A 23,921-nucleotide genomic window follows, 5' to 3' on the forward strand; every position below is an offset into this window, starting at 1 on the left:
TCTCTATAAGCTCTCTCCATTTAAGGTTGGTTAGCGGTCTTTTGTTCTCTTGTGTATTTTTAGCTGTATTGTGTTTGGTGAATTTTATTTTTATTTTCTTATGATTTTTAAAACTTTTACAGTAACTTTCTGAGTAATTTATTCATTATTCAACAGACCCCTGATGATGTAATACAGAAATTATTACGAAACGTTGGAAATAAAGAAATATGTTAGAGTTAACTGGTTTCCCTGGTCCACCCCCACACTGATATGTCTTGCTGGTTGTCGCCTACCCTTGCTTTTGATATATATACATATATATATATATATATATATATATATATATATATATATATATATATATATACACACAAAGCCCAACAACCTACACATACGAATATCATCATGATAAAAGACTAAGATAAATAAATACATTTCCACTGCCCTTTTCTGTGACTGGACCGGCACAGAAAGGGCAATTCAAATTGATCTTGGTTGAAACCCGGCTCACTTTTCATTCACATTTGGACACAACGCAAAGACAAGGCAAGTGCTGAAGTAAATCGGCTAGAAAGGAGCTTCTTTTTACTGCAGGCTCTGAAAGAAGTGAGTCACGAAGCAAAAACCTCCACAAACGAAACACTGGATGAGAGCGTTCGAGCCACAGTCTCGGCATAAACAAACCATAAGCGCTTCGAATGACGAGAGTTATTACCTAAGTGGTGACTACCTTCTTATTAGCAACACATTTCGTTTCCTTTCAATACACTCCCTCTTTAATATGCGCGCCTTATTTAGGGCATCCGAGTGACCCACTCAATTACAAGGGGCTGCCCAAATTGCAAACAATTAAACCTATACTGCGCCTTAATGGGTCGACCAGACACTTTTACTAGAAGGCTCAGATGGAAACAAGCATGTTTGATCTAAGCCGCGAGCCGGTTTTGGTCTAATCCAATTATACCCAACGATTACGGCATTAATTAACGAAGGAGACGACGTTAGGACGCATTAAGGGGACTTCTGCTCACGAGTGGGTCGTCATAGAGCACCGGAATCATAAGGGTCAATAAGGAACAAATTCGACTAGGAGACCGAGCCACCTGGTACCTTAATGGCATTTCAACTGTGTGTGTATGTGTATGTGTTTGAGAGAGAGAGAGAGAGAGAGACAGAGAATCATTATCACTTCATGGGTATAAATTCTTTATTAAACACTCGTAGTTGGGAGTAGTGATGAAAGCTACAGATGTGCAATAATAGCATAATAGGCAAAGGCGTAACAGGTAATTTCCAACCAGCCTAACTACATTGTTAGGATAAAATATACAAATTTTGTCCCGCCATATTCCGGCAGCACATTACTAGTGACAGTTACAGACAAATTACAGTTCAAATTTTTTAAATACAACGCTCTCCTCTAACAGGGTAACACTCCAAAGTGCAGTTGCCATTCACGTACACTTTGATCCTGTAGTGCTAACTGTTACTCTATACGTCCATCTCTCCCCTTAACTTTCCCCTGTCTAACAAACCTTGACTTCATCCAGTTCACAAAGCCTTTCTTAATTTTTTCTCAAATTCTGTATTTAACACTGCACACTATGCTTCCGTCTAACCCCCTAGCCTTTAGGCTAACCCCTTTCCACTACCAAAACCCTCTATCGTTAGCCATTTCCCAAGCTCTTTGCCCCCTTTTTCCACTTTGTCCTCGATTTCTTGCAAGCTTATAAAAACTAACTTCGTTCTAATCTCTCGCTTTCCCTCTTTTACTTTCATCCAAATCTTTAGCTCTTAATGTCGTCCTACATCACGACCCTCGAGTCCGCTCATTTCCCAGAATCTTTCTCCGGTCCTACGTCATCCCCTTGCCGCTGACGAAACCATCATTATGTCTAACCCGTACTCTTCCCCTGGGCTAGATTTATGCAATTTTTATTACCTAAATAACACTGACAGTATTTTGTGTAACTTTTAAGGACCTTCCAGTAAATCCCTTTAACCCCTAATGCTACTTTTCGTTAATCTAAAAATCGATTTTTGCTTCGCTTTGACCTTTAAAAACCCCACTTCTAAACCTCACTCTGGCTCTGTTGAGTCTAATTTCTTTCTACACCTTTTCTGTCTGAAATCCTTTCTTTAACATAACTCAATCATTTCAATGAAAACTCGAATTATCTTCGTTTTATGGTTACTTATCATTCAGCTGCCCTTTCTCCACATTTAATGTATGAAATAAATCTCAACCTAGACTTGAAGAAGAGGTTGGATTTATGAAATGAATGCGTTGATTCATAGTTACAGCAAGCAATCTTTGTACATTTTAGTTATTCGTTTGTGACACTGACAAAGAAAAGGCATAATATTCTGACAAAACAGGCTTTTCATAAAAAAAACACAAGTATATAACACAAAATTCATTGATAATTGATAAGGATAATAAGATAATGCGCCCGCCCTTAAAGGAATGTTCTGGGCTAGTAACACCCCTGCAATCGGCTCAAAAGTGGGCGAAACCATTAGAACAAAGTAGTAATAAATCTTGAATACCACAAATGTCAAACGTTTCTACCTGCATAGGCTATACCGTACACGCTGTTTTATGAACTTGATTGTAATGGATTTATTCCATCGCCATTTCTTTCTGTTAAATACGAACCCTAGAATATGCTGTAACTACACGAACATTTGAACAGCTGTTGGCAAAGTCTTCCTGCCGCACACTGTGATCTCATAGGCTACTCTTATTGAATACTTACCTCCGCTCATTTTCATACCGTGGTGAGTGATGCATAGCTAATTCTTCTCTCTCTCTCTCTCTCTCTCTCTCTCTCTCTCTCTCTCTCTCTCTCTCTCTCTCTCTCTCTCTCTCTCTCTCATGTAAAGTCCTATTACAGATAAGCTAACATATTGCAACTATTTGTATGCATATCTACATATAAATTCATAAAGAAATCTCTGCCTTTTAAAGTATATACATTACTGTGTAAGCCCTGGGAGGCTGTGAGAGAGCACAGTTATATAAATATAAATATATATATATATATATATATATATATATATATATATATATATATATATATATGTGTGTGTGTATATATATATATAAAGCGTCCACACAGCCAACAAGCTGCATCGAAGGGAAGGGCAACAGCCCATGGTCTAAGTCCCAGTTGGGCAATTCTGAGCATAACTCTGCCACCGAAAAGACACTTTCCATTCTTTCTCTCTGTTCCTCATCTTGGCCCTCTCTGAAGGAGCCAGTGTTTGTACAGCATGCCGTTAAGCATACATTTAATGTCAAACAATGACACAGCTATTACGGTTTGGCTTACGTGCCTGGAGTCTTAGGACTACATTTAAAGAGTGGGCTCCCAGTGCAGATCAGCGAGTTCAAAATGCATCGACTATGAAACATTCATCTTACAAGAAATTACTCTCAGCCATATTTCCAAAAATTTGTGCTTTTAGAAATGGGGAAGAGATGTAGGCGGGTATTCCTATTCAAATCAAAATGTAAAAAAATAAAAAAAATAAAAAATTGGTATACTTTCCTTCATGAATTAAAACAAGCCCACTGATTACGACACCCGTTAGAATATGACTCTCACTCATGTGCATTTGTTCACTCTACAAAAAAGGTTCGAAATATTTAGCCACCATTTTTTTTGAACGATTTCAAAATTATTTCTATCATTTTCTGACATAAAAGACTATCTACAAAAGTCGTGATGAAATATATATTATGAATACATTAAAAACAAAAATAAAATATAATAAAAGAGGAAACACGGGTTCGGATAGAATCAGTAACCAGTCGAAACTGGCTAATTAACAATGAGATCTGCAAACTTCATAAAATACATTACAAATAACTCCAAATACGAGGGCCTATACAGTCGCAAGAAAGATGTGCCCTGCCGTCAATCTTGCTTTCGTGTTTAGCCCAATTTCCTCAGCCCACTCGCTCCCACTGCTGAGATAAGATTCCCGAGAGACTGCCTCAGTTTTGTTTCTTCTACACTGCGCTGGTTGGTGGAGTTTTTAACGACAACGATTAGAAAATTAGGCTTTCCGTAGCCTAGCGTTTTATGTCATACATATAAATATATATAAATACCTATAAATGAAAAATTCTATAATATTTACTGAATGTGACGTGATTTTTAATACCTATCTGAATGCACATAACTGTATGACCGCCTATACAGGTATGTAAGATGTACAGTACTTGCCTGCATACAGAAAGACACTGAATGTGCATTGCTTACATGAAGCCACCTGTGCATAATGAACATGATAACCACAAGCTGGAAAGTTGTGTACAAGCAGTCAAGACACCTTGACTAAATAAATGTATATATTTAATGAAAGCAATACGGAGCTGCCAGACGAATGTAAACACTTCACGGGAGTAAATTCAGTGAACGGTAGCATTCAGTGAACGGTTAGACTGCAGATCTGGCAGACAGGGAAATATGTACATTTATTACAGTAAACAAGACTTTACCTGGTGAGTAAACATTTCACGAGATGAACGCAGTTGGCAGATATAAGTGTATGAAGGAATACAAAAAAATGTATATATACCCCTGTAGTCTCTGCAACCCTATTGGTAATCACATATTTTTAAAAATCCTCCTCTGCCAAACATCTCATCTTCCGTATTTACTGGCAACTACTCAACTCTGTCTGTCCTACAAACCAAGGCGATAGCAAGCTTCTGAAAGCGTCATCGAACCATGCGCAAACAAGCGTTCAAGCGGATAAACTCCGTTGCGACGTGACACTTGAAATCCTGAAAATGCAACCGGACGTGGACAGCTCTAAAGCAAATGAAGGATTAGCATCAACCGTGTTCACCGCCATTTAACAGCAATGAAGCGTGAAACGAGTGTACTCAGGAATGACGTCTACTTGATTATTTCCAGCAATGAAAATAAAAATATAGCAAAATTATTACACGGTTCTGCTGGTATGCAAAAATACCTTACAACTTTCCTTGTCTGAAATTACTGTTTTCATAAAAGAACATATATACAGCAAGTAACAGTAAAGATGTTTATCACACTAAATATTTTCTACGAGAAGCACCCATGACGGACCATTAATACCTAACGTAGAGCCGTCCAAGAGAAAAAAAAAAAATCAGAGAAAAAAATACACAGAAAAACAGGAACGAAAAGGAACGTGTGTAGCCTAACCCGGAAGAAAGCGTTGGGCTTTGAAGAAGGTCAATTACATCACAATAATAATGAGGCTTTGGCTGTATCCATAAACTGGAAAGGTATCTCGAGTCGTTCTGTGCCGAAAACATGTATTAATATTGATGGCTTACTGACAAACAAGTAAGGAGTAAAGCCCCAAATCTTAGCCCTTGCCATAATTTTGCTCTCTCTCTCTCTCTCTCTCTCTCTCTCTCTCTCTCTCTCTCTCTCTCTCTCTCTCTCTCTCTTTTCCGTGAAATACATTCATTATATGCAACAACACCTTATGCACAAGCAATGCCGCACTAAGTTATCTGGATAAATGAAGAAATATTTTATGTGCACTCGGCAAGAAAAGTGAAGATACAATTTTCTTTAGATTTCGTTCATCGAATTTTAATTTTTTTCTTACAGAAAACACATAATCTCGGTAAATTTGCCCTAGAATATGAAAATACAATGCAAATTATATCATATATGTTAAATCTGCAATACAAAAACGTTCAGATACTTAAAAACACCATGCATGTCCGAAGTAATCAGAATTTCTCAGATGACTTCGTTCATAGAGATCTAAAAGATAGTGTGTGGATATCTCAGTGTAGTACTATTAATCAGAACGGCAATATTTACTCGTTTTCCGTTATGGACAGGCTTATTATTGCATCATCAAACGAGATAATGATAATTTCTTTAATTTTTACACATTCATAATTGTATTTCACCTTGTTAAAAATCAGCTGGAATTAATGGCAGTAAATGTTGCGACAGCTACGGCAAGTTGACCAAATCTATTTAAATCCGCAAGAGCGTTCTCTATGATGTGTGGAGCGATTCGGCGGGAAAACACAACTGGATGTTTCTTGACGTTACCATAGTCTCTCTCTCTCTCTCTCTCTCTCTCTCTCTCTCTCTCTCTCTCTCTCTCTCCATTGCTAAAACATACTATACAAATATAGTATCGCTCAATCTCTAAAAAAAAATAATGAAATGAGTAGCTCTTCATGTACTGTAGGCCTAGGCTTACACAACAGCAACTCTCTCTCTCTCTCTCTCTCTCTCTCTCTCTCTCTCTCTCTCATCGTAACATTGCATTCGTTCCTTTATTGTTCCCCATGTTTTTCCTTGGACATTGCTCAAATTTAACTCTTGATTTCACTATGGAAGATCGCGTTTTCGATTATGCAAGCATTCCGTTCATTGTGGTGTCATAAATTTCATTTGTGTAAGGTTAATTGGTAGGTTAAGTCGAAAAATGTTTAGTTTGCTCAGAACTGTCGCTGCAAATTACAGCTTGAACGAATACTGGAAAGCTTACTACTGCATTTAAGTATCAATGATGTCAGAATCGTAGAATATGATTGACAAGTTATAGGAGGTCAAGCAAAAAACCAACACACTAAGACTGAAGCTCCTACCCTTTCTAAAGTTGCCAGATGTCGCATTATTGAGCAATATATGTCCGAAGATTTTAAAAAAACTGTATCTTCACTTTTCTTGCCGAGTGTACGTGTTGCAAAGAAAATTCCCAAACTTCGGTTTCTGAAAACTCGGTACTGAAAATTAAGTTTGTAAACTTCAATTCCGGATTTATGAAGCTTATTTATATTTGTCTAATGGTTAAACAACAGATCAGTCTGCAATAACTCAATTTGAACAAGTTTGAACATAGCTACATATTTCAAGGTAATAATATCATGACTTGATAAACTTTTTTATTATTAAAAGACTCAAATCGGGCTTACATTAACCGTCGTCTGCCTTTAAACAAAATAAATTTATGTTCAACCATCAAGAAAAATGTACAGTATATCAAAAATAAAAAATAAGATACTGGATACTGGATAATAAAACGAGAGAGCATGCTAATTACGTGACATATCAACAAAAAACACTAATTACTTATCTGTGTTCTTGTAATATATTATCAATTTTTTAAATTGAAACTTATGCAGCTGGGAATAGCAATTGAAAACGATCATCATTATGGACCATCTCATGTACTACACAGAAATCACTCTCAACTCTGGTAGAAAAATATACTAAAACAATATGTACTTTAGTACCACCAACATTGTGACTCCAACCCAAACTTTCTGTAAACGTTTAGTCCCCTGTGCAATGATCAATCAGCATGAGGGTGTTAAACCATTTTCTAACTTTTACTTATTTAGATCTCTGTTGTAATGCATCATTATTAAATGATATATAAGGTTGGTAGATAAAGACCCTTGCAATATATAAAAATATAAAACTCCTTGACCGATTTTCTGACATGTATCTATCTCTCTCTCTCTCTCTCTCTCTCATCTATATCTATATATATATATATATATATATATATATATATATATATATATATATATATATATATATATATATATATATATATATATATATATATATATATATATATACTTATATATACATTTATGTATAATATATATATATATATACACACACATAACCTACATATACATTACATATATATGTAAAATCAATTCAGACGTACGGAAGCAACTATAAAACCTGGTGTTAATCTTACGAAACTGCAAACTAAACAATACATCTAGGTAATACTTCTTGGGCAATGTTTGACGTGCCTGCATTTACTCAAGGAAATGAGAGAGCCCAGTGCCGAAATTAAGCATAAAAATAAATCCATTCACAAGTCCCGAACCAGAAGAGAACAAAGTAAGAAAAATATCGAGTCTTCCTATTAGAGCGACTCCCAGACTCGCAAATTACTCTTCCAAGAGCTAATCAACATCAAGGGGGGGACGTAAAAAGTAAAAATAAACGGCAATAAATAAAAAAAAAAGGCTGGTAACTAGTTCTTAGGAGGTGTTGAGGGATGTTGAGGAACTACTTGAAAGACAATATGGCAATCAAGTCTGGCCTCTTATAAGGAAAAAAGGCGTCCAATACTAACGTTTGGTAATCAGAGTTAAACGCTTCTAACGTAACCATATCTAGGCATAGGGCCAATCGAACTGTCGGCTGTAAACACCTCCACCAATGCCTCGGAGTGGGGGAGGGTGAAGGAGGGGCGGTAGGGAGGGGAAGGACCTACTAACTCCAAGCCTTTGGTACTCGCTTCTACGCACCATTTAAATACCATCCTTATTCATTTCTCCTTCTTTAAGAAGCAAATAAATAGTTCAGGTGATAAAATGGCCTACCCCAGTCTCCCAATTAGCTGGATAGAGGTGTCTGCGTTGCAAAGTTACGTCGCACACAAGTCCTCTTCAAGATTGGCTAAAATGAGTTTACTAGTCCTTGTAATTTTATGCCTTTGCAAATTAGCTGTTGGTGGCAAAGAAATTTCAGTCACATTCCAACACTGATCATGATCATGGTTAGTAGCAAGAATGATGCTGATGACAATAATATCATAAAAATCAGCATATAACTTCAAATGGTTCTTGGAAAAAATCTTAACATATCAAATTTTCTGACAATCCTCAACAGGACTTGCAAAGTATGACAAACTCGTTTTGTAGGATTTCGGCATACTTATTATACTGAATGGGCAAAGCTGACATGGGCCACACCTAGTTAAACGCTTTTGCAAGACCTAGGCCAAAATCTTGCAAGATATTTGTTTTTATTCCGAGGTAATAAAATATATAACTCCCCTGACAGAAGATCCACCTCGGAAGAAACCCCACCAGCCGTCGTTGCTATATTCACCTTGTAGCGCCTTAACCAAGAATACTTCTTGGGGAAAACTCGCTGGTATGCAAGCAGTTAGCTTGCCCAGGTAATTCCTTGGGTGCAGTTGCTCTCAGGTTCCAACTTCTTTTAGACTTGTATGGCCTAGTGGATAGCGCCCTTGCCTTCCACCTGAAAGACCTGGGTTCGATCCCGACGTGAGTCAGAAATTTATATATATATATATATATATATATATATATATATATATATATATATATATATATATATATATATATATATATAAAAAGTCTTGGATGGCTTTGGATGAACTATGTGCTGGCCTGTCAGTGGCACTTCCACTGCAGGTTCATTTGTGTCGACGTTGGAGGTTTGCACAGTTGGATACAGAGAGATATTTGATCATGATTTAAAAGCCACAAACACATGGGCAGTACCAGTAATCAGATAAGCTCAGGAGTAGTGGAGTGGACGAAGGCTGAACTCCGCAGCTAGACCAGAAAACTAGGGAGCACAGGACAATACACAAAGCTCTACACCCAAGAGCAAATACAGACAGACTATACGTAACACGAAAGGAAGGGGGGGAAGAGGGCTACTAGGCATACACGACTGCGTCAACATCGAGAGCAGAGCACTGGGGCAATATCTGAAAACCAGTGGAGACGAGTGGCTAATGAGTGCATGGGAAAGACTAATAAAAGTAGAGGAAGACTCAGAAATATACAGATACAGGAGAATGAAAAACAGAACGGAGGAATGGCACAACAAACCAATGCACGGACAGTACATGAGGCAGACTAAAGAACTGGCCAGCGATGAAACATGGCAATGGCTACAGAGGGGAGAACTCAAGAAGGAAACTGAAGGAATGCTAACAGCGGCACAAGATCAGGCCCTAAGAACCAGATGTTCAGAGAACAATAGATGGAAATAACATCTCACCCATATGCGGGAAGTGCAATATGAAAGACGAGACCATACACCACACAGCAAGCGAATGTCTGGCGCCTGCACAGAACCAGTACAGAAAGAGGCATGATTCAGTAGCAAAAGCCCTCCACTGGAGCCTGTGCAAGAAACACTAGCTAGCTTGCAGTAATAAGTGGTACGACACCAACCTGAGGGAGAGATAGAAAACGATCAGGCAAAGATCCTCTGGGACTATGGTATCAGAACAGACAGGGTGATACGCGCCAGTAGACCAGGCGTGACGCTGATTGACAAAATCAAGAAAGAACGTACCACTCACTGATGTCGCAATACCATGGAACACCAGAGCAGATGAGAAAGAAAGAGAAAAAATTGATAGGTATCATGACCTGAAAATCCAAATAAGAAGGATATGGGATATGCCACTGGAAATTGTACCCATAATCATAGGAACACTAGGCACGATCCCAAGATCCCTGAAAAGAAATCTGGAAAAACTAGATGCCGAAGTACCTCCAGGACTCATGCAGAAGTGTGTGCTATTACAAAAAGCGCACGTAGTGAGAAAAGTGATGGACTCCTATGGAGGCAGGGTGCAACCCGGAACCCCACACTATAAAAACCACCCAGTCGAATAGGATGACTGTGATAGACACCCCTCGCCCGGCCCCCCCTCAAAAAAAAAATCATCATCATCATCATCATTTCGAAATTTCAACATTTAAAACGCACAGACCATCTTCATTGAACAATTACATGACACACCAGTCATAAAAGGGCTGAGCATAGCACCCAAAAGCAGTGCCTAACACCCTATCACGTAGCGTAATTATCATAAGCCAACAAGTTAAAGTCAACAACTGAACTCCTCTACGTACCATTCAAGAAGTTCCGGGGTCAATGCCTTTTTTATGAAGAGATATTCATGAATGATTGTGCATGGGCAGAGTCGCCATTACCGCTTCTTGGGAATCATGATGGTCTTCTCAGCATCATTCTACAATTCATATATTCTAGCTGAGCATACATGGATGAAGTAGCTTTATAACGTGTATAATAAATGACGCCCACCGAACGCACGTGCATACAAAGATATAGGCAGATTTTAACTGGAACGCCAAGCGCCATCTACTCCAAAACTTCATCACTATTCATGAAATACCGGCACTATACGGCTCCTTCAAGCGCTACCGCTCATGGTATGAGCGCAACTTGAGCCGTCAAACACTCCTCTCCTACAGGCACTTGCCCCGACTCTCTTCACCTATAAGACAAATCTCTGTCTTCAGCAACTTCTATGAACTTGCTTCCAGGCATTTATTTTTCACTGCCGTAGTTCTCACTTCACAGAGATGGCGTCGAGCAAATGAGGCCTGACAAGTCCTTCCTTCCCTTTCCGGGTTTCTGCACACAAAATTTACTTTTGAATTCATATTCTCGATATTTCTTCCACGTAACTAAGGCAAGCAGAATCATCTAGTATTCTTAATCAGCTCACCATGCAGATTAAATTCCCCTTTCTACGCCACTCCTTACTACATAGCAAAGTATTTGTTAAACTAATAGTGAGGCCAAAGACTTGATAAACAGGACATGGCGTGTGTAATAACAGCAACAACGTTTGTGAAATACAAATATGCTACTTATATAGCCTATATATATACACACATATATATACATTATATATATATATATATATATATATATATATATATATATATATATATATGTATATATATATAGATAGATAGATAGACAGATATTATATATATATATATATATATATATATATATATATATATATATATATATATATATATATATATATCGATTTGTGAACTTACGGTCATTTGCCTCAAAAAATTTACCGCAAAAAAAAAAAAAAAACCATTATGCTTTAAACCAATTGTAAGCGTGCATGTGTGTTATCTGCTATACTACATTATTTCCAAAAGCATACTGCTTAAGCGCCATATTCGTTCACGCAATACTCGTTTTATTGGCTGCACCTACAGTCCAACGCTAATTTGAATTAATTTTAACCCACTCGACTCACTGGAGCAAAAACCAACTCCCAGAAGTTGATGGCATGCAGGATGAAAAAAAAAAATGGCGAATGTGAAAAAGGGGTTATATCAACTCGAACTTTTCACCATGTTGTTAAAAACACTTTTAAAGATATATTATTACCGAGTCTTTACAATAATTCATTACCATAGGACAAAAATGATTAGCCATTTCCTTGCTGTTTTATAAATAATCTCATCCCATATTAACACAATACAAATACCGATATTATGAATTAGTGAAGAGTTGATAAATAATCCGAAAATAAATCCCATCTGACGGCAACGCTTTATTTATGAGCACTTAGCCTATCTAACAGGCTGGATACGAAAGTGTAGATATGAGGCTCGTGAAGTGCACTGGTCGTCTAATATACAGTATCAACTGACAAAAACGCTCTAAAGACGAAGAATGAATCTTATGCGATTTAAATAATATCAATGAAAAGAGTAATGGAAGATGTTTGTGTATACCGTTAGGCCTAATTTACCTATATCTGCCAGTTGGTTAAGACTAAAGAGACGACCACCCTGATACCTGTTTCTAGCCCAGGGCAGAAGAAAAACAAGAAAAAAAATAGGAAACAAGAAAGCGTACGAATGTCTCTTAAAGAAAGAGAGGTTATATGTCATGAAGAACAGAGGCAAGAACGGTTACCGATTTCTCCAGTGTAAATGACGTCTACGCACGTACACGTTACACAAATCTTTCAAGCCATATAAGTAAACACACAGTCATTCAAAACATGCGTATATGCAAACACTTTATACCGAGTAAGTTCTATAAAACTAAAAACGCTTCCACGACTCGAATGAGGAAGAAAAAAGTAGAAGGTTGAAAACGAACAGAAAAAAAAAAAAATCATCTCTACAACACTGATAGACTGCCTCTCAGACCCAAATGGTCAGGTGATTTGTATCCAAGTAATGCGATGACAAATAGGCCTATTAGTATTAGGCTTTAAAAGGAATTCAAGCAAAGATACGGTTCTTTTATGACTTCGGCTCCCGATAGGATGCTGCTCATGAGATATAGGCAGAGATAATATATTCGACCTCAAAGAAGCGGGAGAGGTGGTTTGGTAGCAGTGTAGGGGGGCGGGGGAATGAAAGGGGAGGGTACATAACACGATACGAAATCGCTGCTGGCAATTATTAAATGTTACGTTAATCTGAAAGCTTGATTTTTTGTATACTCAACTTCCTTATGACGCGTCTCGAAGTTCATGTATTCTTTATAATGTCACTGGCAACTCTTAAAACTCTTTAAATTAATTTCATTATTTTTTAATTTCATAATAAAAACGCATATGCTAAATGGTCATATATATATATATATATATATATATATATATATATATATATATATATATATATATATATATATATATACTTCCCCTCTAGCCCATGGCAGAAGAAAACTAGCAAGAGGTAAAGGAAAGACGAAAGCGTAACACCTGTCTCCTAAAGAAAGAAAGCTGATTTTATTCATTATATATTGCAAGTATAGGCCTATACAAATATATAATATATATGTAATATATATATAAAAAAAACTTATCTTGCTTCTCAGTTATGTATGTAGACAAGGATCCACAGTAATCATTAGCAAAACGAAATGTATTAATTAAAATATATACATAACTTGTAGCTTTCGTCCATATATATATATATATATATATATATATATATATATATATATATATATATATATATATATACATATATATATACAATTATATATGTGTGTGTGTACATACATACATACATGCATACACTTATATATATATATATATATATATATGTATATATATATATATATATATAAGCTATCAACTCTTACATAACCTACAAAGGAAAACCTTTCACTGTTTATTAAAAGCATAATAGGTATCTGTTAAAGCAAAATTACCCCATTAACTATTACATAAAGCTTTTGGAAGAGGGATAAAATCCTGGCTGAGGTCAATTTAATCAGCACCACTTTTCAATCCAATATGCAGCAGAGTACAGCATTTACTAAGGGCGTTACGGTATCTGTTGCAATTTCGCGATCTTGTGCTACCCTAAACCCTTAACAGTAAAAACAAACACAAGAATGTCTGTGTGTGTTTGTGTGTGTCTGCAAAAAAGAGTATCAACTAAAAAAAAAAATCAAACCTGCTACAAAGAGCACGTTATTAAGATCTATTTACATCTAAGTGTTGAAGCTACAAAGAGCACGTTATTAAGATCTATTTACATCTAAGTGTTGAAGCTAGTTGTTTCCCATCCATAAACCACATCATTGCAAAAAATAAATGAAACAGTATGACTATTTTGTTTTCGTTTCTCCAGCTTCGTATCTGTTTATCATTGAAAGCATTCAGTATCTGTTAATGGCTCATTCACAATCTCATTCTGTCACGAGAAGTTAATTATAAAAGAAAAAAAACTGAAACAAACCTGGTCCACCCTCTCGTCACTGGTCCTAATGAAGTACGCCTTTGTCTGACGGAAAATCTAAACCCTCTCTTATACTACCATAATATATATGGGTGCAGCAATAATGATAAACAATTTTGATTTACAAAGCAATTTCGCAAGTAAATTAATTTCCTATACTACTAAAAGCAACGTTACGAAGACCATGACAGTACAAGTTTGAGAACGTAATGCTAACCAACTACGCCTAAAATGCTTGAATTCTTAAGACAATATCGTCTTATATAAAGAAAAAATTATTCCAATTTCTGGGTTTAAAAACATACCAAAAACAAATACTTCAGTCGCAATTTTCAAGACTGCAGTTAGAAACATGTCATGACAAACTCAGAAAATTGCTTAAATGAAAAGGCAAGCGGTTTTTCATCCCCAAATCTTCGTCGTAGGCGCAACTGTACAATACAGAAAAAGAAATTGCATCAACATCCACATATAAACGCAATGCGCATCCGTATATTTTTCTTTCCGTGTGTAACAACGATAGTTTGTGCATTCTGAACTCCAAGTCTTCAAAAGGCCGTCGTTCAATCCAAATTAGCAGCCCCCTCCCTCTCTCTCTCTCTAATCCCCATACAAGTATGCAATTTCCCTTGGGCTAAGACTTACACTCTTGCGCCTCTCTTATTTGAGCGTCACTTTTGATAGCATTGGTACAGCGGTAATAAGTTGAAGGCAAAGATGAAGCCAACTGGAATATTTAACAACAAGCGTGCAAGCAACAAACCAGGCAACTTTACACCATAGGTTGTGGTAAGTATTTTTAAATAGTTTTTTTTCAAGTTTCATTGTAATTTCTTCTTTCGCGCCACAGCTGTTTCTGAATAGATGCATAACCTTATACCTCCAGCTTTTCATATCTACTTTAGCTCTGGAGACTAAATATTTATAAACAACAAAAAGACAATAAATAAAAAGTCCTTCTTCAAATAACTACGGGTGGTCTTCCCCGGTCAATTTTTGGCGCAGTTTTCCCCATAAACAATTTTGCTTCAAAATTTGTCCTTCAACATTGGGTACGAATGTTAAATATTTCCAAAATAAAATATTAACCTAAATGCACGTACACATTCCATGTTATACATTCTATATGTCACTCTAGCTCTATAAGCAACTAGTTTAGCTCAATTGGAATGGGCGTCACCGAAGTCACGCGGGAATTCAATCAATAATAATCTGGTTGCATCGTTAATGAGCCTTGCAATTGGTAGTCTATTAAAAAGGCAGTTTTAGTGGTTTGATCTTGTGATGTCATGGTTGCGTTCAAGAAATTTTAGCATAATCATACTTTAGACATTCTTATAAGAAAGCAAGATTATTAAAATTCTGATCTGTCAAACTAAAGTAGGCTATCAGGACTTAGCCTAGAGCTTTTTAAACCTCTGCAGTTTATTTTTACCACTTTGATAGTAAGATTTTTACATTCACATAACTTCTCTTCTGTCCATCCAGATCTTTAAGAGATATATTGATTATCTGATTTTTGTATTATGGACTTCAGTGCATGTTTCCTTGGGGATACAGCATATAGCATAAAAGCACAAAAATATATATTTTTTTATATAGTATTCTTTGTCGCTTATTATTTTTTTTTGTCTGGGTCAGTTACATGATTTAATTTTATTTGTGGTTACGTGTTTTAATTTGATAAATGTTAATAATTTTGGAAATTAATTCAATCATTGTTGCTATTTAGGCCTATTGTACGAATTCAGTTATTTCTCAACTGGTCACACATGGGCCTCCTATTTTCGTGGGATTACAATTGTCCTGATTGTCTCATCATATACAATGATAACTCAACTGGTGAAAATTTATAAACTTCGAATTATTCTACTAACTCATTCAACATGTAATTTAGTCTAGACCTATTAACGTCACTGCTCTATAATCAATGGTTACTCTGATAGAATAACAACACAAAAAATCCGTTTATATCAATTAGACTATACTCTCTCTCTCTCTCTCTCTCTCTCTCTCTCTATCTCTATATCTGCATGAATGCTTAATATACAAAAATACACACATATATATATGTATACTATATATATATATATATATATATATATATAGTGTATATATATATATATATATATATATATATATATATATATATATATATATATATATATATATATATATATATATATATATATATATATATATATATATATATATATATATATATATATATATATATATATATATATATATATATATTTAAATATACAGTATATATATATATAAATATATATATATATATATATATTATATATATATATTATATATTTTTTTTTTTAAATATGTACAATAAAAATTGCTTAGATTAACCTGTGTACGACACGCTTCCCCAGCATGTTTTTATTTTTCAAATGCCCCAAAATATACAAAATATACAAAATAGGCCTATATGTCTACGTATGTACACTTACCTTAATTTCGTTCCAGCAGTAAAACTGATGTCTGATATCCTCAGAGCTGTTAAGAATGTATCCGTTTAAGCCGTAATATATATATATATATATTTTTTCAATTTATCTAGATCCACATCAAAACTTCAGTTAGAAAATAAAATCACATTCGTCCCGTTTCAATCACTGGCAAAATCCATCAATTTTCTGAGTCCATTCTAAAAAAAGCCCAGTTCCCAAAACTTTAAAAAGTCCAAATTCAGGAGTAAACATGAAAACATTTCCCTCAAACACTTTCACTGCCATAAGAATTCCAGGAGGTCTTTCGCTTCTAGGGTGAAAAACGTTTCCGAACGGGCCCTCGACCACAGGCTTAATTAATACTAGCTCCGTGGGCAACAGAATCGCCTCTCCACTCAGACCAAAGTCTGGTCCCAGACTCACACTCAGTCTCACAGGCTTGTGTTACCAGTCTTACTGATGCGGGTCGGGCGCCGTCCTCCTCTCCTTCCTCCCTCCTAGCTGGGTTGGGTAGGAGGACTCGATTAAGTTCGAACAGCAGTTCGAACTTCGAAGTTTCATCTCACCACACCCCCCCTCTCTCTTCCCTACCTGTTTTAATGTCCCAGATATTTCCTCGACATTGGCCACGTTTTACGAATTCCAACAATTCCCATTGTTGGTCGAAAAGTATAGTTTCTGTCCGTCCCCTGAGAAAAACAGTTTAGAATATCTTTAGGCATGCCTTGATAAGCAACGGTCTGCAAATCGAGTCACGGTGATTCCTTGAACACTCTCGAGTTTTTAAAGTTAAACGTCTTTCATTCGTTAACGACTGGCGTTTGAAAATGGATGGCCAACTGTCATGTTATCATATGATTAGATTTATTAATCAGATTCATTTACTGGTGCTTTTATCCATTTCCAGTTCTTGCTTTGTAATTTATGATATAAAAGTCTGACATGATAAAATTACAGCAACAGTATTGATAACTTCAGCAAAATTATAGCATCCCACCAATTTGAATCGCAGTTACACAGCTACTACATCACACACAAGCAATACTGTAGACACTGGGCACTAGATCACTTAATGCACACACACATTTACAAAAACATACACAGAATAGCAGAGCACAACAGATCTCGACTGAAAATCATGACAAAACCTGCGGTTATCCAAGAGTAGTAGGCTACCTGAAACTAGGCTTGCAAAACGAATACCAATGACATACATGGTCATTATTTTCCGATAAATGTATAAACTATGATTATACAACTTATAAATATACAAAGAACCACATTACGGTCTCTTTAGCCTCAATAACTGGATTCTCTCTCTCTCTCTCTCTCTCTCTCTCATGTAGAGCAACCTCACCGAATGCGAATTCGAACGATTTTTTTGTTCAGTACATATTCATATTTTGTGCCACAGCATCTTCTCGATGAATCAGTCCGGCGATCACCTGAGTACACCTCAACAAGAGCTAACTAACAATACAAAAGAAATTAAGGCACTTGACAGTTTGTTGTTGTTGACTGAGCTACCAGCTCTATCAACATGTCGGGGTTTTGCTTTCCTGCGTCCACCTCTTTCATAATTTATTTATTATTATTATTATTATTATATACTAGTTCTTGTCTGTAGAGCAGCTGAACTACTCACTAGTCATGGCATGTGAAATACTCATTACGATAAAGGAATTGTAAAATAAAACACGGTTTATACTTTGGTCAAGAGGACATTCATCACGCTACTTTTGGTAACCAAAAAAAGCAGTAAATAAACAGCTGAGATCTAAATGAGGACAAAAACAATACGATTCAACCAGGCTAGGCCTGGAATATCAGCAACAGCTAACACCCACTTGCATACCTACTTCCAGAATCTCACTGGACCTACTCATAACTTTACTTTTTTAACTTCTGTATATCATTATCAATCACTGCATTGTCATTCCCATCATTGTAATTCATAAGTCTGCTTCGCAAAGTCACTGAAACCCCAGGGTACAACGTGCCCTGAGTGACAACCCCCCCCTGCACCTCTCAACACGATTGCAATACACGTCTCCAAATCAGCATGCACGTCACGTGGCACATCATCATTATTATATACATAAAATCAGTCATGTGACGAGCAAGCAAAATGAGTGAAGGCTCTTCCTGCGAGCAACATTTTCATGCCCCACTTTATCGTCGCCGTGACCATGACGCATTTCGAGACAGTTTTCTATCGGCAAAAAGGTTCACAAACCACTTCGAATAATGGCGAAAGAAAAGTAACCGGTGCGGCCGCTTACGAAGGGCGGCCTCTCCTCCTACGCTGCCCAAGTGACACTGGGCACGATGGTGTGAGAGAGAGAGAGTTATAGAGACAGACACCAAGGATGATGCAAGTCCAGCACGGGTGAGTTGCAACACGTCGCCACCCGATACGATTTTGTCCCGTTAAATGTCTCGATAATACGTAACCTAATGCTACAGATGTACAATTTTGAAGATAACAAATAGATAAGAATTTGGTATACGATAAAAACTGCTGTCCTTTATGAACTAACGGTCATTAAAGGTGCAGCGTGTGTCCAATGAAACTAGGGGTGACCCGTGTCGCTGGAGTTGCCACCTACCAGTTGCGTTACTATAAGGGCATTCTGTGGTATGTTCTGTGATTGCCAACGTCATTTACAATATCAACCAGTCCGTAAATGAATTCAAATTTTTTGAATCATGCAATTGTATAAGCTATTGCATTACTATATCCACGTTACTGCCCGCAAAGAGAGAAGATCGTTTTCAAAAGACGGCCTAATTGTAAGCTAGCGAACGGAATATGACAATGCATGTGAGTCGGTTGCAGATAGCGACCGTATCTCCAGACACCGCTCATCCAGCCATGTGTCATGGGGCTCTGTTATGCATGACACTTTAACCTATGCCATACATTGCTCTAGCGGCCCCTTGAACTCATTCCACCTCGTCGGCTTACTTTGTAATTCTGGTCGTTTTCCTCCGAAGTAAAGAAATTAATCTAAAAGACTACCATAGAGCGACAGTATTTTTTAGGAATAAACTTCGATCGAAGTTCTCCTGAAACCTGGTATATAAAAAATTAAGGTAGGCAAACGTTTATACCTAAAGCCAAATTCATATATAGGCCTATATATATACCGTATATACTGTATATGATATATAAATATTGTCTGTTAATTAAAACAGAATTCCTTATAATAAAATTCCCATAAAAACACAAAATTTAGAATTTATTTGTATTCATGCTGCCTCGAGCCTCCGTTATAAATAGCTCCTTCGTAATATAATATAAATATACCCATTTGGTATATATGCCTTCATTATAAATATATATATATATATATATATATATATATATATATATATATATATATATATATATATATATATATATATATATATATATATATATATATATATATATATATATATATATATATATATAATTAAAGTATTGAGCTGTTTCCACCAACAGGAATCAGCTGCAGAAGAAAAATACGTAATAAACGCGCCGAAGTTTCTTCGGCGAAATCGAGTTTTCTGTACATCGTGTAATCAAGGCCACCGAAAATAGATCTATATTTCGGTGGTCTCGGTCTAATGCTATATGAGCCACGGCCCATGAAACTTCAACCGCAGTCTGGTTGTGGCTATATCGTTGTCAGACACGATTATGGCTAACTTTAACCCTAAATAAAATCAAAACTACTGAGGCTAGAGGGCTGCATTTTGTTATGGTTGATGATTGGAGGGTGGATGATCAACATCCCAATTAGCAGCCCTCTAGTCTCAGTGAGGACGGACAGACAAAGCCGGCACAATAGTTTTCTTTTACAGGAAACTAATAAGGCAGATCCGTCTCACATTCATACTCTGATAGCTGAATCGTGGATGAATCCCGTGTCCAGAAAACATCCACGAACCGGCCACTTCATACGCCTATACAAGAAAGGCGCATCAGCAGTATGCCATTCACCATTCTTTATCTTGCGTGAACTCTGGCGCCTCCTAAATATTAATGCCCGGCATACCTGGTACATATGTGTTGGCCACTCCATCATACTCTCACTGCTGTACAGAGGCGTCTCAGTCATGATCCGATCAACTCCTGGCGTCTTTCTATTCTTCAGCCTATTAATTTACATCCTTAAACAGTCACTTCCAGAAGCATTCTCTAATTTACAATAGCCTGTTCACTCGTTATTCAGCCCTGTTCTGTATCTTGTGCATTCAACAAACCCTCAAAATATCCATTCCATCGACCCGGGAAAGAATTCGGACATCTCTCTTTCAGCATCTTTTATTCTGAGATCCATTTATTTATTAACCTTTTGCTCTACATTCATTCTTCTTGAAATTCTTCCTCACATCATCCTGTACATTTTTTTTTTTTATTTCTGCCCTTCTTTTTCTTTCCCACTTTCCTCAATTCTACAAACTCTCTCTCTCTCTCTCTCTCCTGTGTATTCCGCAAACAAAATTCGTGACGACGAAAGAGCGGAAGAAAATAACGACATTCTTCGAAAGTGAAAGTGGGATGAAGAATGAATAATGATGTAGGTGAGAATCAGAGTCATGACAATGCAGCCATGAAAGCAGGAAGGTCTGGGGTGCACTCCACCCAAAGTGGGCCTTAGACTGTCTCCTTCCACGACCGTCCAAAATCCCTCCACAGTACTTCTGTCCGTTTTCACATAGTCTCAATTCGTAAACGCTTACACCTCTCTCTCTCTCTCTCTCTCTCTCTCTCTCTCTCTCTCTCTGTTCGTTTTTGCACATTCGCTTCTCTTATTAAGAATCTATTTCTTAAAGATTCCAGGCTTGTGTGTCTGTGCGCGCGTCAACGGAGAAAAAGAAGTAAAAGCAATTTATGAAGACAAAGAACTTTAAGGATGCATGGCAGCCAATATGGACGTCAGTGCGAATACTCAGAAAATTAACTGAACTGCAGTAATTTCACTATGACATTTCGAAGTACACTACAGTACATTGAAACGTCTACATAAAATTTCCATGTTTATGTCACCTCAAGGCCTAGGCCTAGGGACATCTCCAAAGAGGAGGACTGCGCAACAGTAAAACAGAAAGGTAACTATTTGTGGATCTGAACGACCTTCGCCATTTCAGTGAACTGAATAGAATAGCAGAAACCGATAAAAAAAAAAAAAATTCATGGGAAAAAATCACGAGTTCTTGAAGTACCACGGATAACTTGAACCGAATTTCTACGGAACTTTCACGTAATATTTCACATACTAGTAACAGGGCCAATGTCATGGAATGGAATATAGAATTTAGGGTAGAGGCCAAGCGTTGGGACCTGTGAGGTCATTCAGCCCTGAAAGGGAAATTGAGCACAAAGGTCTGAAAGGTGTAACAGGAGGAAAACATCGCAGTTGCAGTTGCACTGAAACAATTGTCAGGAGATGGAAGAAAGAGCATATGAACGGAGGTACAGTAGAAGGAATGAAAGACGTTGCAGCTAGGGGCCGAAGGGACGCTGCAAAGGACCTTTAGTAATGCCTACAGTGCACCGCGTGAGGTGAAATGAGGGCTCTAACCCACTACGGGAGTAACAGGACCAATGACTTTGACGTATTTACCAAATTCATTTTTTCAATGATAAATGAAAATTAGGCCTTATTTGACCACGCCAAAATAAGCATTATTCATAGTCTCCTTACTGGCTTTTTTTTTGCAAAACTTTATATAATATTTTGAAGAATATATATATATAATATATATATATATATATATATATATATATATATATATATATATATATATATATATATATATATATATATATATATATATATATATATATATATATATATATATATATATATATATATATATATATATATATATATATATATATATATATATATATATTTTTATTTTGGGGAAGCGAAAGGAAAGCCATTAGTGCAGGCATTTAAGACTGTGGCAAACATTAGAGGCTCTTCACATAATCTAATTTCCAAGATGGACCACCGTTCCCTTGTCTTCGATTCAAATGCGCTTGAAGCAAAACAATGCTGGTGTACTTTTATTTCCTCCCTTACGCTGGACATAATTCCATCCCAACCTAAGGACACTGGAACCGACTCGTCTGTCTCGTGAGTGACAAACTTCACGTTTTTCGAAGCGTAAACAGCGGATGCAGAGGTGGGCGGGACGACAACTTCTCTTGCTCTCATGCGTGTGACTTACTTCTCACGGTAATAGATTATTATTACTATACGTCAAAATGATGCGCGCGTTGGTTGCGAAGTTACGGTCGCTGGGACGGAAACGATTCTTCTTCTGCCGAAAGATTTGCAGGAACGGGAGGGGAACCAGAGTGCAAAAAAGGGGGACTGGAATAATTACCCTATCAATCTCATTTCTTATGAAGAACCGTGTCGCTGGTGGGGTTAAGTGCGTTGTGTTTTTAAGGGACTGGAGCTCATGGGCAAAACTAAGTGGTGCAAAGGAAAGAAAAGCTATAAAATCATCTGGTAAATCGCGAGTTTCAGTTGTCTATAATGACAATCGTTAACTTGTCCTAACACTTTTAGAACAGATAATGGAGTTGTGTATTTCCAACTGTCAGTTTGGAGAAATTTGGTAATGCTATGTAATGCAATCTCATAATAATAATAATAATAATAATAATGAGCTGAGAAGGTGAAGAAGTTGCTAATTAGGTGGACAGTATAGAAAAAAAAGCCAGAAACTATTGATTATTATATGAAAGAATATCCTCACGTCAGTGGAAGACTTTGCGAGAGGTTGTTCAGTTTGTAAATCGTGTAAGCCATCGAGGGTCGTTTCTTGTAAACTGGGTTCATTTCCTACTGCCAGTAGACCATTCTCCAGGGTCCATATGGATCTCTTATTGTGAATCTAGTTATGGCCATAGGCACCTGCAGGTGGTTGTTGACGAATTAACTATTTTAGGTCCGTAGAGATTTTTCCGTTGAAGCAGAAAACAGCGGAAAAGGTGGCAGTCGCATTCTTTAATGGGTGTATTTGTCGTTATGGGGTTCCTGAGATGCTGATTACAGATAATGCGAGAGAATTTGTGAACAAGACGTTAGAGTGTCTTGCAGGTGTAATGGGCATTCGGAAAGCCACTATTATTCCCT

At 36.9% G+C, this 23,921-nt stretch overlaps 1 protein-coding gene across 4 annotated transcripts in view; it reads right to left on the reverse strand.

Moving 5' to 3' along the window:
* The window catches only part of LOC136852003 (cytospin-A-like), a 639,159-nt gene extending 620,056 nt beyond the window's left edge, over positions 1–19,103 (reverse strand). Inside the window, exons 1-2 of one of the 4 annotated variants that reach the window (XM_067126446.1) lie at positions 19,059–19,103; positions 16,777–16,973 (exon numbers count right to left, since the gene is read on the reverse strand). The gene's annotated coding sequence lies outside the window, so the exon portion shown is untranslated. Of the gene's footprint in view, positions 1–16,776; positions 17,466–19,012 lie in introns of all 4 variants that reach the window. The other 3 variants (XM_067126444.1, XM_067126447.1, XM_067126445.1) reach the window with 3 other exon arrangements.
* Positions 19,104–23,921: the final 4,818 nt, after the last annotated feature.

The sequence above is a fragment of the Macrobrachium rosenbergii genome, chromosome 24 (genome assembly GCF_040412425.1).
Source record: "Macrobrachium rosenbergii isolate ZJJX-2024 chromosome 24, ASM4041242v1, whole genome shotgun sequence".
In the NCBI taxonomy this organism is placed as follows: Eukaryota; Metazoa; Arthropoda; class Malacostraca; order Decapoda; family Palaemonidae; genus Macrobrachium; species Macrobrachium rosenbergii.